The sequence below is a fragment of the Lissotriton vulgaris genome, chromosome 7, assembly GCF_964263255.1.
Source record: "Lissotriton vulgaris chromosome 7, aLisVul1.2, whole genome shotgun sequence".
Classification (NCBI taxonomy): Eukaryota; Metazoa; Chordata; class Amphibia; order Caudata; family Salamandridae; genus Lissotriton; species Lissotriton vulgaris.
The window spans coordinates 1771637383-1771654089 of record NC_141695.1 but is presented as its reverse complement, the minus strand read 5'-3'; positions in this window follow the sequence as shown (position 1 = coordinate 1771654089).

The window sequence follows — 16707 nt, the reverse complement described above, 5'->3', positions numbered from 1 at the left end:
TCAGGGTACCCCCCTGGGCAGGGTGCAGTGTATGTGAGGCGTGGGATGTGTGCTGGTGTGTGTGGCATGTCCTGGTGGTAAAATGCTGCCACTTTAGTTTTTTCACTATTGAAAGGCTATCTTGCCCATAGGACAGAATTGGGAATGCTTTGTAAGATTTTACAAGAATATCTTCCCATAGGAGATAATATGGAAATTGGGGTCCGGTATCCCTGAATTCAGGAGTTAATAATACATCTTTTAGTATGAATGTTTTTTTAAAGTCTGTGTTTGAAATTGGCACTTTTAGGAAGTGGCTATTGTCTTGTTCAGCTTTTCTGTGTGTTTCTGTCTGTTTGTGGATTGACTGTTTGGGTTAAGTGTGATAGAGACCCAGGATGTACAATTGGTGTGGTATGCTTTGTGGTATTTCCACTGTGTTGCTGTGACTAGGTGCAAATGCTTTTCACATTGCCTTTAGATGAGCTTGTCTGTTTGTGCAAAGCTACTAAGGGGGTGAGTAGGGGTTACCTAAAGTGTGTCTTCCCCTTACTCTGATGACTGGTGGAAATGGTACCTGTTTGGACAGAGGTACCTACCTCTGCCAACTAGAGACCCCCATATCTAACAAATTGATCTTGTGTTTAGCTTTGAATGGCTAGGGAGTCAGCTTTTAAAAGGGGTAAGTAATGTCGACAGGAGGTCACCTGCTTAGGTCAAATACTGTCGAAGGGGGTAGGAGATTAGCTCCTTGGCAAACTAACACATTAAATGAGGTGCTTGAGGTGCATGAAATAGACTTTTGGGCAACTAACAAACTGCGCTTTTCATTGACTTCTGTGCTTGATACACATATTGTTGTGTGCTATTTTGTGTTGTAAATACACAAGACTTTGTCATGGGCGTTTTCTGTCATTGTCGCTACCACAGGAGCCCTCCGGAGAGGTCTACGAACGGTCATGCTGGTGGCTGTCTCCGTAAGACAATCAGTTAGACTCGCTTAGCCACTAATTTCCCAGATATGGTATTCCATGCTGCGAAAATGCCCTTGAATAAAAAGAGATTCGGCACCTCACCAGTATAAGTCTATCTGGCCACAAAAAAGTACTGTTTGGGAAAATTGTCATGATTAAACTTGTGTCATCTTGAAGTCAGCCATGTTACTGTCCCTCCTTTCTGTAAATTGATAGAATTTGAATTGAAAAGGAAATAAAAGGACGGGTAGACTAGTTTGATGTTCCCTTATCTGATCCTTAAGGAGAACTATAGGTTGATGTCTCTCTTTAAATTTCCAGGTGGCACCACCACTATTGCTTACATTAAAACAACATTACATACAGTTGTAGAGACATCACAAGTCCCTTATCAGTTAGCCCCTGTAACTGGGTTGTGAATTATAAGTAAGTGTAGTGCCCACAGGGAAGTAACTGATGATGTGGGAAGGGACAACATTTGCATGTAAGGCATTTCTTTTCCCTTGCATGTCAAGTTTCTTAATAGTGGTTAACTGTTTGAGAGCACATAACTCACAAGAGCTTGTTTGGAACAATAACTTGTGCTGGGGAACTCATGTATTTGCTATTTTATTTATTTATTTATTTTAGAGGTTTTATATAGCGCTGGCAGTACCCAGATGTATCAGAGCGCTTTACATGATAGAGCTGGTTACGGTAATAGACAAATTACAGCATAAAAGAATAACAAAAAAACTTTAGAGCACTTTACAAGACTGAGATAAATAAGGTAAAAACAAAATTACAATGTTTACAACATCATTATAGTACAAACAGCTGGTAAGACAGAGAATAACAAAAGGCTTGAGGTTATACATATCCTGTAAACAGAAACTCAGAGAAAAGAGTTGAAATACCTCTAAGATATGGAAAAGCGAGTTTAAAACCCAGGTAGAGACCCCCAATATTTATTGGGGAGGTGGATTTTGAAATCTTTTTTAAAGCTGGTGTAGGAAGGGTTGCATCGTAGGTCTTTGAGGAGGGCATTCCAGATGTAGGGGGCATTTCCGGAGAAGGAACGAGATTGAGTGGATTTCTTTTTTAGCAGGGGTGGGACACGGACTATATTATGCTTAATTTGTCAGTTATTTATGTAATAAGAATGTCTGTTAAATTAGCTATTTAACATTTCCAATCCACAACTATAACATGAGAGCATGGCCACAAATGCAATATTTATGTTGGCTTTAATTGGAAACATAATTCTAGAGGTGTCTACAGAACTGCAGTGAAGGGTCACAAAGTAGAAGATGTGTTGTGATCTCTATGAATTATCGAACACAAGCTTGCTAAGACAAGTAAGACAAAAAAGGCATTGCTTTGAAATTCACTTTTTGAAGTTCTTCAGATGAATAATATAGGAATGGACAGATGCAATGACTTAAAGTATGTCCGAATTGTTCTGTCAGAGCCTAGTAAATGAATTAAGGCTTACACACTAATTGGTGTTGGGAGGTAAAAAAAATGGCATAAAGTTTTATCCTTGCCAGTTAACTAAAAGTTTGAATTTCATTCACTAATAGGTCCGGGACGCCCTGCAGTCACGGTAGAAGGGCCCGGACATGATGCACAGACTGGTTGCTTGTTATGGACCACAATTATGAATATGACTTGGGTGGCACTGCAGAGCAAAGAAGTGCTGGACAAGGCAGTACCACCAAAAAATAAAGGAAGAAGGGCTAGCCAGGAACACCAGCATGTTGATCCACCTGTGTTTGTATCCCAGCCCATTCAGCCCAGCCTGTGGGCTCACCTGTGTTTGAGCCTCTGTCTCCTGGTTCTCTTGAGTCTGACCCCATGTTGTCCTTGACCCCACTGTAACCGGATTACTAAGGCACAATTTGCGCCCCGACGGAAGGACAGTGCACAAGAGGGAAAGTTGAATGAGTAGGGATGGACTTCATTGATGAAAAATGGAAATATAGTAGTGATGGACTTCATGAATGAAGAATAGGGTGCAGGTACCCTGCCTAAGGGGAGTCCTCCCATCTTTGTGATGTTTTAATTATACTGCTTGTGATATACCTTTTTTATATACTTTGAATAATGTATGATCTGTATACTTTTATGACCTTATCAATTAAGATTGAATACATTTATTAACCAACCAACCACTGGCCTGTACACTGTACAGGATTAGTTGAGGGTGTCCTCGCAGGAGGGAGGATGCCCTATCCTGAGTGAAGAGGATTTTTTCAGAAAGAGCTGGATGAGCAGCTCCACCACCGGTGCTCAACAGCACCTACGCCCGATGCACAATAGATGCTTGCCAGTGATGGATCGTTGAGAGACACTGGAATGAAGAGTTTTGCCCATCTTCTTGTTCCCTGGTCGCCAATTCCATTGTACTGCAGTTCTCTCCCAATCACCATGTATCCAATTGGTCGCCCAACTGATGAGGAAAATAGCCCTTTGCACCTCCCTGTCCAGAGCGGGGTTGGTACACAAAAGTGCAAGTTGAATCCATGGTTGTTATTGCACTAATATTAGTGTTAGGGATATCCTACTCTCTGAATGAGAAGTATTCTGTGTACACCTAAGTTCGTAGAGCACCTGTTTCTCTTGTGAACATGTTTGTTACTTTGGCTCCTCGCAAAGGGGAACACTGGACGACATAAACTGATAATACAGGTGCTCAGATTGGTACACCTTTTATTCTGATCTCCTGTTCCAGATATGACATTTATAGATTTCCGCGATGCAAATGAATGTGTACTCAGCTATCCAGACATTACATAGAATTGCATCCGATACTCATCAAGACAATGGTTCCTAGTCCTTGACAGGGTAGTTTTGGGGCCTGATATCATCCTGGGGTTGGAAGATACTTCTTTTTCTAGTGGCCATCGTAGGTGTTGTCAATGTGTTAATTGCTTTCCAGCATGTTGCACCTATTGTGTGGGTAAAATAACCCCTACCCCTAAATTGCCAGGATGTGATGATAAAGCTTCTGTTATGATGATGCAAGAAATACAGAACATGATGCAAATTGATGAGGGTATTTTTGAATATTAGATATGTTCTGCTATACATGAGATGATTTGTTTTCCTCCTGCTTAGAACTGTAAAGACCCTTTCCTGATAGTGTCAATAAAGTAATTTAGCCTTCACTGCTAAAAGGAGGGTCTGTTAGGTTTGAAAAATCCTTTATCGTTATACAGTTCTTCTATGCAATATTAGGTTGGCAGTGTGCGGCTAAATTAGGCATCATTCATATTCATTTTATACAAACCACTGAATCATCGCTGCAATGTGTAAGCTTTAGTTAGCAAGTGTGACTCCATTTTGTATTTCGTAATCACTATTAGGCTGTGTCTGAACTAGGCCTCATTATTGGTATTGCTTACCTCAGTAGAACACTGTATTCAGTTATTAATTTTCCTTTCTGTTCAAAGTTGGATTCTGATTTACGAATGAATAGGCCATTCTGCCCTCGCATGCCTATCCCTGTGTGTAACTCTGCTCACACGTTAGGAGACAATGAGCTCCAGGAAGGCAACCTTGAGATAGTGATAGTGTGTACCCATATAGCAGGTGGTAGTCCATCCACTGCTGAATATGTCCCTGTTACAAATGGGGATTTTTGTTGGCTAGGGCATACACCTAAGCCGGGCAGAACTCACCACCACTCAGGTTAATTAAAATACTCATGTAAGATTACCTGTGCTCATCGTCTGATAATTTGGTACAGAGCAGGCAGGCTTATCAAAGAGGCAATGTGTAGAGCATTTGTGCAACACATAGTAAAGTAACACAGTGAAAGACACTACAAAAAACTCCATACCAGTTGTAGAAAAATAGGCCATCTTTGTGTAATTAAACCCAGCCTAAAGGACAACAATCTAATCAGTCTATCAAGAGTTATGCAAGTAGTGACATTAATAGGTCATTCCCCTGGAGCATCACAGTGCTCAGGAAACTTTAAGGGAGTTACAGTAATCCTCATATGATCCCACTGGCTGCCTCAGTAACAGAAAGGTCTTTGATGGAGTGAGGGTTGAAGTTAGGCAGCGCAGGTCCTTGGGACAGTACCTGGGGCTTGGAGTTGCTGCTCTGGTTGTCGGCAGTATTGCACACAGGATCCAAGTGGTAGGAAGATGAGTTGGGCTACGGCATGGCCGCCGCAGGAGCACAGGCAGGTCTATGCCCCATACTGCTGTGTTAGCAGACCTCACACATGGAACTTGTGTTGGTATGAGTAACAGAAGAAGGCAGGGTGGGGTTTCAGCCACAGTAGAGGCAGTCTTTTGAAACTTCAGCCCAAAAAGCCTTGAGGGAACATGCTCAGATTGTTGTGTAGCTAGGGAACCAGAATGCGCTCAAGCCACTCTGTGCTCCCAGCACTGACTCAGGGGACGGGGCTACACTGCGGCACTGTGGTATTTTCATAAATAGCAATCTTGAGTATGACTACTAGTAAAAGGTGATCAGGCTACAGCACAGCAGACGCTAGACAATATGAGTGTGTCTGGTGGCCCAATAAAACATACAAATACTCCACAGCAGATGATATTTTTCATGCAGTGCTCGGTCTGGATACAAGAAAGTCATGTATGGCCCTGATTCTTCCATTACATGAGGCAAGCCAACAAGTTCTTGGAAACTTGTAGTATACAGAGGGCAGTTGTCCCTCACTGCACAGGTAGCAGGGAGTAGGCCAAGACAGCAGAGCACAGTGCCAGGAAGGCAGTCGCTCCTGGCAGTACAGCAATCAGCAGGCATAAGAACAGCACTGCAAAGTAAGTGACAAAGGGGCAGTTCCGCCTAGCAGCATATTACCTTTGTTGCAGAGTCTCCTTCAGTCCCCAAAGTGAGCTAGCTTGGGGGAGTCACATGTCCAGTACTAATACCAAAATGTGTCTTTGAATTAGGGCAGCCAACAAAAGAGGGCTACCTTTGATCCTCAAAAGGTCCCCGCCCTTCCCTCCCTGTCTTCAGGAACACTATAGGTGGTTATGTAGCTATTTATGTGGGGATAGGAATAGCACTATTCACGTGTAGGTGTCAGCCTCTCCCTCCTATCACGTTTAACGAAGTCTTTTCAGTGCAGTTCTATAATTTGACTTGATAATGTAAAAGTTTTCAAATGTTAAAAAGATACACTTTTTTGATTTTTAAGAGCGTTCACTTTTCACATTTGTAGTCCTGCCAAGTAGCACTCACTAGTGGTCAGACTTGTGCTGGTGTCCGCATTACCACAACAGAATGCTTTATTCATTCAAGCTATAGTACCCCTGGGCCATAACCACCCTGCGTGCTGTATGAGTAGCTGCATTTAAGCAGCAAGCATGCTGGCAGTAAGTGCATCATGGAAAGCAGGCAGTCATTCCCACTTATTTTCTTGGCTCAAGAAAATGTGTGCACTGTCTGAAAACATATAATCACCAATCTCTTGCCAAAGTGGCTGATTTCCTGAGTGTAAAACACTTTCTTCAGTTAGTACAAGTCATACACAAAAATAATTCCAGACCCATCTGCCAGACAGTCCCCCAAGTAGAACCAAGCGGTGGCATTTTACCAACTGTTGTTTTCTGGAATGGCAATGGACTTTAGGCTGCTTTGAGGGGGCAGTGGCCTTGTTGCTGAACGTTTTCAACCTTGGGGTCCGGTGATTGGACATTATCACTGACTTACTGCCTCCTGACTCTCCAGCTCCCTGAATGTAGCTGTTGTAAAACCTAAACTCCCCCTCCCTCCTCTAGTCACATCAGGTGTTCCCATACCTCTTCTCACTACACCAACAGAATTCTAGAGTTCGGGCATGCGCCACAGGCACTCACTGCAATGTACACATACTCAAACGTGCACACACATGCGTTCACATTGATTTATGTTTGAAAAGGGGCTTGCACTTCTTTGCAGAAACATGCAACTCTTCACAAAATTGCACACATCACTGTACTTTCAGACACACAGGAACTCACTTGCACTCATGCATATTCCGTTAAAAAACAAATGAATGTATCATTTTAAATGTTTGTTTTTATTTGTTTTGTGTACAGGAAGAACATTTGCTAGAAACATTACACGAATGCAGTGTAATTGTTGGTAATAATTCTTGTTAATTCTTTTAGCACTTGAGAAATTGGAGTTAAGACTCGTCGTAATATAATCACATTCAAGTACTGAGAGATATTGAAAGAGGACACATGGTGGCTCTAGCTCTGCTGCAATAGGACCTTGATTGAAACTCAGCCTCCTGGTCCTTGATCTCAAGCCACAAGGTAGGACATGCTTCTCTAATTATGGTAAAGGTCCACATTCAGCTGTATATGGGTGCCAACTGTGTGATCTTAAGGTGTGAAGGCCGGTCAGTTTATCATAGCAGAACAGTGCAGAGTATGAGGTTGCGGTGAGTTAAAAGTTCAATGGAATAATTTTGTGTTTTTTATTACTACCTAGGAAAATTCCCAAAATATAGATTTTTAAATCTTTTATAATTGTATTCATTCTTTCATTTATCTAACTGTATCCTAATAATCCCTTACTATCCCTAAATGCTTCCGATCCCTAAGGCCTTTAAACCCCAAACTGCCCCTAAATCATATCCTTTCTTGATACTTAAAAAAATGTACTACTATTTAATACTCCCATGATTCAAAGTAGCCCTCTACTACTCCAAGTATGTTTCTGTGTGGACGTTTATGCGCCTTAGTTATGTGTTTTCTATTGGGTAGAGCCGGAGCAGTCTTGATTAGTACCCTAGCCCCCTTCAGAAGTCAGACTTGGCAACCCAGAAATTCTCTGAAATAATTTATAGGTTTTCTTTTATGAATGTCTATAAGAACTGAATTTGCAGTCCATTTATCATGGAAATGGTGCTGAAAATGGCACCAAAAAGACACCAATTTTAAAAAGAAATCTCGGAGTAGAGAACCCCCGTGGAACTCCCGTTATTGCCTTCAGTCTCGGTTGCTATCTTGCTCGCTTGCATTCGTTGATTCCTTATGCATACCCCACACCAGTTTAAAATACTGGCAGCCATCACTGTTCAACATTGCATTGTACACAGAGCATACCTAACGCCAGCGCGAATACAGAGGATATATGGAAGTGAGTTCACATGCCCTAGATGTGGCACAATGCCGCAGATATGGGGCATATGTTTTGGAACTTACAGGAGGTGAGGTTACTGTGAGGGGCAGTTATGGACACCTTGCTGGCTGTCATGGGAAAGGGTGACCTCTATACTATAGATGCAGCCCTGATGGGGCTGTTCGGGCACAGGAGAAAGGGAGGTACCACTGATAGATGTATTGACTTATCTCTGATTATGACCAAGAGAACTATAGCCATGAACTGGAAGGCGATGTGCCTTCTGGGCATGCCCATTGGTATGTGGCAAAGTTGAAGGTGAGCTGGGCAGTATCTGTGGCACTCTGCAAGGAGGATGTCAGAGGGTTGCACAGCGTTCCCATGGCATTGGAATGTGATGCCCTCACTCAAGACCTGCAGGTCCTCTCGAAGGGCCGGAGGGAGGGGAGATGAAGGAGGAGTTTGATTGCTCACTGTGAACCAACTCATATACCCATAGTGACCCCCAGCCACTTTCTCCTCCTCTCTCCCCTTCTACTCGTGTCCTTCTCTTCTCCCCATGATGTTATCAAGGCCCTGAGTCTAGGATCTCTCTTATACTGTAGCGTTCCCTCACGTGCCTTAATGCTGACGCGCTGTGGCCTGGTGTGCTCTCTGCAAGCAGAGTGCTGCGGTGGATGCTTCCCAGCCTGTGCCATGGACCTCTGCTCTTCTGGACACACAGCTCTTGATTGAAACACTGTTAGGGTCCTGCTGTTTACCTGTGTTGCATATGATGCTTATTGTACATAAGAAGGAACTAACATCTCCTGTCACAACTGGCATTGCTGGATATACTACTCCGACCCATTGTGAACATGTGATCTCTGTCTCTACACATTGTCATACTGAATTATCAGCATTTTCTACAATTCACTCTTAAAATCAATGGAATTGTTTAAAAAAAGCAAACTCTAAACCTCCCTTAGTTCCTCTAAACATCCTCTCCCTCGACCCAACACACTTAACTTGGGTAGTTGGTGAATCTCTGGAAAATGCCCTTTCACATTTTCCACTTATGCTTTAGAAGAAAAGGTTTTAAACAGATGCAATATTTTGTCTTTTCTCAAAACAATGATGTGGCAGCTTTATAATCTCCAGTAAAGAGCTGCACAGTGTGAGAGTGTGACGTGACATGCCTCGTTTTCTATTTTGGCTTTTACCAGCTTTGGTATTCCCAATAAAGCTTTTGATGAGCTTCAGTTCTATGTCAACCTCCCGAGACAATCTAAAATGTATGATTTGCTACATACTATGGTCCCCAATATTTTTAAAGCAGACTACCTGCTGAAAATCACCAAAAATGCATTGTAAATGTATTCATCTTTTTCCACATTCTATCATTTACACCAAAGATTCTGTAGGAACTGCTCCCCCAGGTCCCATAACAGTTTCCCCTTTTGTGTTGTTATAACTTGGGCTAATTTCCACCAAATCAAACATTTGGGTGGGTGTTTTAAGCAGCAATAAAAATCCATGTCATTATTAAGCCTGAAACAATGTTTCTGTTTTCTCCAGTGACAGGTTCAACATCCGCGTCACAAAACTGAAATCCTGTTCATCTTCTGGGACATTTTCCAGTAAACGTAATTTCTCTTGCTGGTTTATCACATCCTGTGCAAATATTTACTTTCCCATTCATTTGGATTCCATTGTTTGCCTTTTAAACACACTTGTAAATGTTAAAACATTTTTATTGGAGGTGGAGTTCATTCTGTTCTGTAACCTACATTTAAAAGATCAAAAGCTCAGGTGACTCCATCTAAGGGGGCCAAAGACTGCTGAGAGGAAAAGATTCAATCTGTCTTACTGAACTGCACCCTTCTTACCACACTTGAATTTAAAGAAAACACAAATCTACTAAATTGAAAATATCAGAGGAGATATGAGAAATAGATGACAGAAATACCAGATGTGATTTTTACCAAACTATTAAGCGACCTTTGACCCTGTCACCAGGCAGGTCGCTCCCCTCACCGCCACGCAACCCCCTGTGTGACCTGTGATCCGCTGCCACTGCCGCCCGTGTTGGCCCACCTGCATCACTGCTGAGTACTATTCTGTTATTGTTTTTGCATCTGTGTCCATTTTGTCTTCTGTACACCTGTGCCCGTTTTCTCACCCTTGTGCCACCTTTCTTTTTTGTTCCCTCACCTTCCGTGTCCCCTGCCGTTTTCCCGCTGCTGCGTCGCTGCAGCCCAGAACCTTTGTCTCCAATTGGCCGCCCCGCTACCACCTCCCAGCTGCTCCTCCCTCCCTCTGCCCCTCATATGGAGGCCGCGCTGCGCCCGTCCGCGCCTGGACCGAGCCTAGTGCCAGAACCCCTGGTCCCAGCCGATGCCAGGATCCCCGACTGAGATACAACATCGCCGCCCTCAATGCACTCAACACCGACGACCACCCGCCTGTTATCAAGCCACCCCGAAGCACACCCACGGACCCTTCACCTGCCTAGCGTGCAAATTTACCTGCCTCCGAACATGCACACCGCCCGCCGGACCTAACATCAACAACAACCACCTCAAGTGCAACCTCCTCAACACCCGCTCTATCCACAAGCACGCCGTTGACCTCTGGGACCTCCTTGACACAACAGCACCGGACGTCGCCTTCCTCATGGAAACCTGGATGAATGCTTCCTCTGCCCCCGACATCGCCATAGCCATCCCGGACGGCTACAAGGTCACCCGGAAGGACCGTGTCAACCAAACCGGAGGAGGAATCACCATCATCTACAGAAACACACCATCAGCGTCACGACCAACGCCGAAGACACACTCTCTGCCGCCGAACACCTACACCTCCAGATCCACACCGACCCCAAAACCACACTGAGAGAAACCCTCATCTACAAACCCCTGGGCCCGCACTCACAATTCAACTAAACCATCGCCAACTTTGTCATCCCGCACGCACTAACCTCACCAGAATACATCCATAGGGGACCTGAACTTCCACCTGGAGAACAACGACAACAACAACACCACCCTGCTCGACAACCTCGCCATCCTCGGACTCAAGCAACTGGTGAACACCCCCACCCACTACGCCGGCCACACGTTGGACCCCATCTTCTCCGCCAGCAACCATGTCTCCTTCAGCCACTCCACAGGACTTCACTGGAACGACCACAGCTGCATCCACTTCACCTTCACGAAGACTACATCCCACCCCGCACGCCACAGATCCCCCGCAGATGCTGGAGCAAAGTCACCACAGACCAGCTAACCACATCACTAAGCCAGAAGCCACGAGCTGACACCTCTGACACCAATGACTTAGCCCACAATCTCGCACAGTGGATCACCAACTGGGCCGACAACCTTGCTCCACTGAAGAACCCCCCAGGTAAAGACCAGCAACAGGAAAACCACATGACTCACCGACGCCTCAAAGACTCAAAGAAATCCTGCCGTACTCTCGAAAAAACCTGGTGCCGCGAAAGGAAGACAGAAAACATGACTGCCCTCAAGAACGCCACTCGCGAACACCACCAGCTGATCCGCACCACCAAAAGGACATTGTTCAAAGAGCGGCTGGACAACAACACCCACAACAGCAAGGGACTCTTCAACATCGTAAAAGAGCTCTCCAACCCCAACGCCAGCAACAACAACATCACAACGTCGCAAGACCTAACTAGCACCCCCGTTCGTGTTCCAGATAGTGAATGCCTCCCCTTCAGTATAAAATTCAGCCCCACCAATACGTTCTCAGGTATGCAAGGACAATTTCTCTCTAACCTTGCCCCAACGGCTGCAAACCTCGCACTTAGCTCCGCTAACTTCACGCTCCTGGGTGACCTCAACACTCACCTTGATGACCCTAATGACTCAAACGCCAGAGAACTATACTCCAGCCTAGGTGCCGTCGAACTGCAGCAACTAGTCCTCGGGCCCACCCACCTAAAGGGCCAACTTTTGGACCCCATATTCAGCAACTGCCCGAATCTACAAGTTGGAAACCCTTACCCCCTTCCCTGGACTGATCACTTCCTTATCCCTTTCACATGGACCCTCCCCAACCACCCCTTACCTAAAACCATGACTGTCCAAAAGTCACGTAACTGGTCCAAAATTCCCCAGCCAGAATGGCGGGAGAACCTTGATCTAACCGTACCCACCAAAACTTCCAACCCTATCGAGGGCAACGAGAACTACAACAGTTGGATTACCAATTCTCTAGATATGGTTCTTCCATTTAAACGTACCCACCCCAAGCGGGGGAACCCGACCACCCCGTGGTACACTACTGACCTCCGTGAGGCCAAACGCACCTGTAAAAGAATTGATAGAAAATGGCTCTCGATTACTTACCAGCGGACAAAACAGCTTACAAATCAGCTAACAAATGCTACAAATCCAGCATTAAATTAGCACAGGCAAAATATTTTGAGGAAAAAATTGACAAGGCAGCCTCTAAGCCCAAGGAGATGTATCGGATAGCAAAATCCCTCCTTCAACTACCCGAGACACCAAAGGAGCACAGCAACACCCAGGTCCACTGTGATGAGCTAGCGGACTTCTTTTACCGCAAAATAGAAATCATTAATTCCTCTTTCTCTCAAAATATCCCTCTGCCCAGCGGCCCTATAGATCCAGGTTCTGCAGCAGCACTACCTGTCTCCTCACATATATCCCGCCCTTAGATCTCAGCCATTTAGAAAGTATCATGCAACAGGTCAAATCAGGATTTCCTACTGACCCGGCCCCTCCGCGATTTCTCACCCCGATCACCAGTCAGATCTCACCCACCATTCGGGACCTGCTTAACTCCTCTCTCCACGCTGGCATCGTCCCACCTTTAATGAAGAGAGCAATGGTCAAGGCTTTATTAAAGAAACCTAGCCTCGATCAAAACAATCCCTCCAACTATAGACCTATCTTTCTGCTACCCTGGCTCAGCAAACTACTTGAGAAGTATGTCAACTCAGTCCTGACACACTTCTTGGAATCAAACGACATACTTGATTCCTCACAGACGGGCTTTCGGCCCCTCCACAGAACCGAAACAGCCTTGGTCACAGTGACGGAGGAGGCACGAAGGATCTTAGACAGCGGCGGGTCATCGGCCATTGTTCTACTCGACCTTAGTGCCGCCTTCGACGCTGTAAACCACAACATTCTTCTCCACCGTCTCAGTAGGATAGGAATCTCGGGAACGGCACTCACCTGGCTGAGATCCTTCCTTACAGGTCAATATTTTCAGGTATTTGAGAAAGATTTCACCTCCTCCAGCAAACCCTTGAACTGTGGGGTGCCCCAGGGCTCCTCCCTGAGCCGTACCCTTTTTAATGTTTACCTTTGCCCTTTGGCTGATGTTGTCCGCCCCTTTGGAGTGAAAATTATCACCTATGCGGACGACACACAGCTGGTGGTGGCGTTGGACCCCCCTCTCAATTCCCACCACAGCCTATACAAATGTTTGGAAGCAGTCGCCGCCTGGATGTCGGCCTCCTGCTTAAAACAAAACGGGGAGAAAACAGAGATTATGCTCTTGGGAAATATCATCACCAAATCCATCGACTCCATCTGACCCCTTTGCCTAGGCTGCCCCCCCCGAACCCAATGAACAAATCAAAAGTCTCAGCGTTTGGCTGGATAGAACACTCAATTTTAACTACCAGGCAACTAAGCTTGTTGCCACATGCTTCGGGCTCCTGAGGCTTCTTCGCAAAATCCTCCCCCTTCTCCCGTTCCACTCAAGATGGATCATGGTCCAAGGGCTCATTCTATCTCTCCTTGACTGCGGAAACACCCTATACCTTGGGGCCCCACAGTCCACGCTCAATAGACTTCAAATTGTCCAAAACTGTGCCGCCAGGACCCTCTTCGATATACCGCGACGAGTCTCAGTCAAAGCTCGACTGAAAGATGTCCACTGGCTTCCTGTGAAATCGAGGATTGAATTCAAGGCCATGTGTATTGCCCACCGCTCTTACTGGGGAACAGGCCCTGCTATCAACCGCCCCCTGGTAAATGCCTATCATCCCAATTGTCTCATCAGATCCGGGACATCCTATCTCACCACAGTGCCCCAAATCAAAAGAGCCAGGTATGGAGGCCGGTCGCTCTCCCACAACCTAGCCAAAATCTGGAACACTCTCCCCCTCTCAATCAGATCAGAACCTAAACTACTCACCTTCCGAAAGCTCCTTAAAACCTGGCTTTTTAATGAATCATCTTTTTAATAAATCATCTTAAAAATTCGTTTAAATCTAGCGTACTCCGCCTAGCCCAACCTCTGCAGCGTTGGGACGCCCCAGGGTAGCCATCGCGCTTTATAAATTATCTTTTCATTTCATTTCACCTCTGCAACTCCCTTGCCACGTTCTTCTACCGCAAGATCGCAGATATACATGACAGCTTTGACGCCGAGAATCCGCCTCCAGTCACCAAACCAGCGACCCCCACCACCACCCTCAGCGCCTGGACCCCCATCAGCACAGAAGACACCACCCACGTCTGGCTCTCCCTTTGACCCATGCCCCCATCACATCAACAAAAAAGCTGACACCATAATCGCACCCCACCTCCGGAACATCATAAACAAATCCTTCACGTCAGCCACCTTCTCAGAGAGCTGGAAGCACGCAGAGATCAAAGCCCTTCTGAAAAAACCCACAGCAGACCCTAAAGACCTCAAGAACTTCCGCCCCATCTCTCTTCTTCCCTTCCCGGCAAAGGTCATCGAGAAGACCGTCAATAAACAGCTGACTGCATTCCTCAAGGCAAACAACTCACTCGACCCATCCCAGTCCGGATTTCGAGCCAACCACAGCACCGAGACCGCCCTCATCGCAGCCACTGACGACAACAGGGACCTGATGGACAACTGGGAGACAACCGCCCTCATACTACTAGACCTCTCAGCCGCCTTTGATACCGTCTGCCACCCCACCCTAATAACCCACCTCTACAACACTGGGATCCAAGGAAAAGCCCTGGACTGGATTACCTCGTTCCTCTCCAACAGAATCCAGAGAGTCTGCCTCCCGCCATTCCGTGGCCACCAAAATCATACAGAGCTGGAACTTGAATGAAGTTGAGTACATTGGCTTCCACTTTTTTTCAGACTGAGGATGTGGATCCACTGTCTAAGGTTTCAGAAACGCTTTGGGTCGGCTCTTTTTCAGGTGTCCTTTTATGGCTGTTCCTAAGGCACATTCTTTGTGCAAGGTTCTAGCATGCACAGCAGGTAACAGCGATGTAGGCTCCAACAGGAGTAGACAAAATAGGGACCCACTGAAGTGTGAGATCTTGCACTGGCTATCATCAGCCTTCTTGAAGCATTATTCAAGGGCATAGAAAAAGCTTCCTCATTTTGAACATCAGAACACAGTCTCTTATCCATCTTAAAATGCCTGGGTCTCCATTGTCGCATCACAGGAAGGCGGCCAATGCACATCCACTGTCTGAGGAAGTTGTATCTACATTCCCTCTTCTGCCACGCTAAACCAGGAGCCATCTAAAATAGATTGCACTGGCCCAGTGCTCAGACTCTGACTAAACATTGAGGCTACACGCAGAGATCAACGCCCTTCTGAAAAAACCCACAGCAGACCCTAAAGACCTCAAGAACTTCCGCCCCATCTCTCTTCTTCCCTTCCTGGCAAAAGTCATCGAGAAGACCGTCAATAAACAGCTGACTGCATTCCTAGAGGCAAATAACTCGCTCGACCCATCCCAGTCCGGATTTCCAGCCAGCCACAGCACCGAGACAGACCTCATCGCAGCCACCGACAACAACAGGGCCCTGATGGACAACTGGGAGATAACCGCCCTCATCCTCTTAGACCTCTCAGCCACCTTTGATACCGTCTGCCACTCCACCCTAATAACCCGCCTCTACAACACTGGGATCCAAGGAAAAGCCCTGGACTCGATCACCTTGTTCCTCTCCAACAGAATCCACAGAGTCCGCCTCACCCCGTTCCAAGGCCAACAAGATTATCTGCGGCGTACCCCAAGGCTCCTCGCTCAGTCCAACCCTCTTCAATATCTATATGAGCCCCCTTGCCGCCATCGCACGCAAACAAAACCTCAGCATCATCTCCTATGCCGACAACATCCAGCTGATACTCTCCCTCACCAAAGACCCAGCCACCGCAAAACCAACCTCCAGGAAGGAATGAAAGACGTTGCAGAATGGATGAAGCTCAGTCAGCTGAAATTGAACTCAGACAAGATGGAGGTCCTCATCCTCGGACAAACCCCATCCGCCTGGGACAACTCCTGGTGTCCCACAGCGCTGGGCACTGCACCGACACCCTTGGACCATGCACGCAACCTGGGATTGATCCTTGGACTCCTCCCTCATGATGACCAAACAAGTCAACGCCATCTCATCCTCATGATTCAACGCCCTGCGCCTGCTCCTAAAGATCTTCAGGTGGATCCCCACCGAAACCAGAAAGACGGTCACCCAGGCCCTCGTCACCAGCCGACTGGACTACAGGAACGCACTTTACGCAAGAACCACAGCCAAACTTCAGAAACGTCTTCAGCACATACAGAACACCTCCGCACGACTCATCCTCGACATCCCTCGCCACAGCCACATATCTGCCCACCTGAGAGACCTGCGCTGGCTCCCCGTCAGCAAGAGGATCACATTCAGACTCATCACCCAGGCACACAAA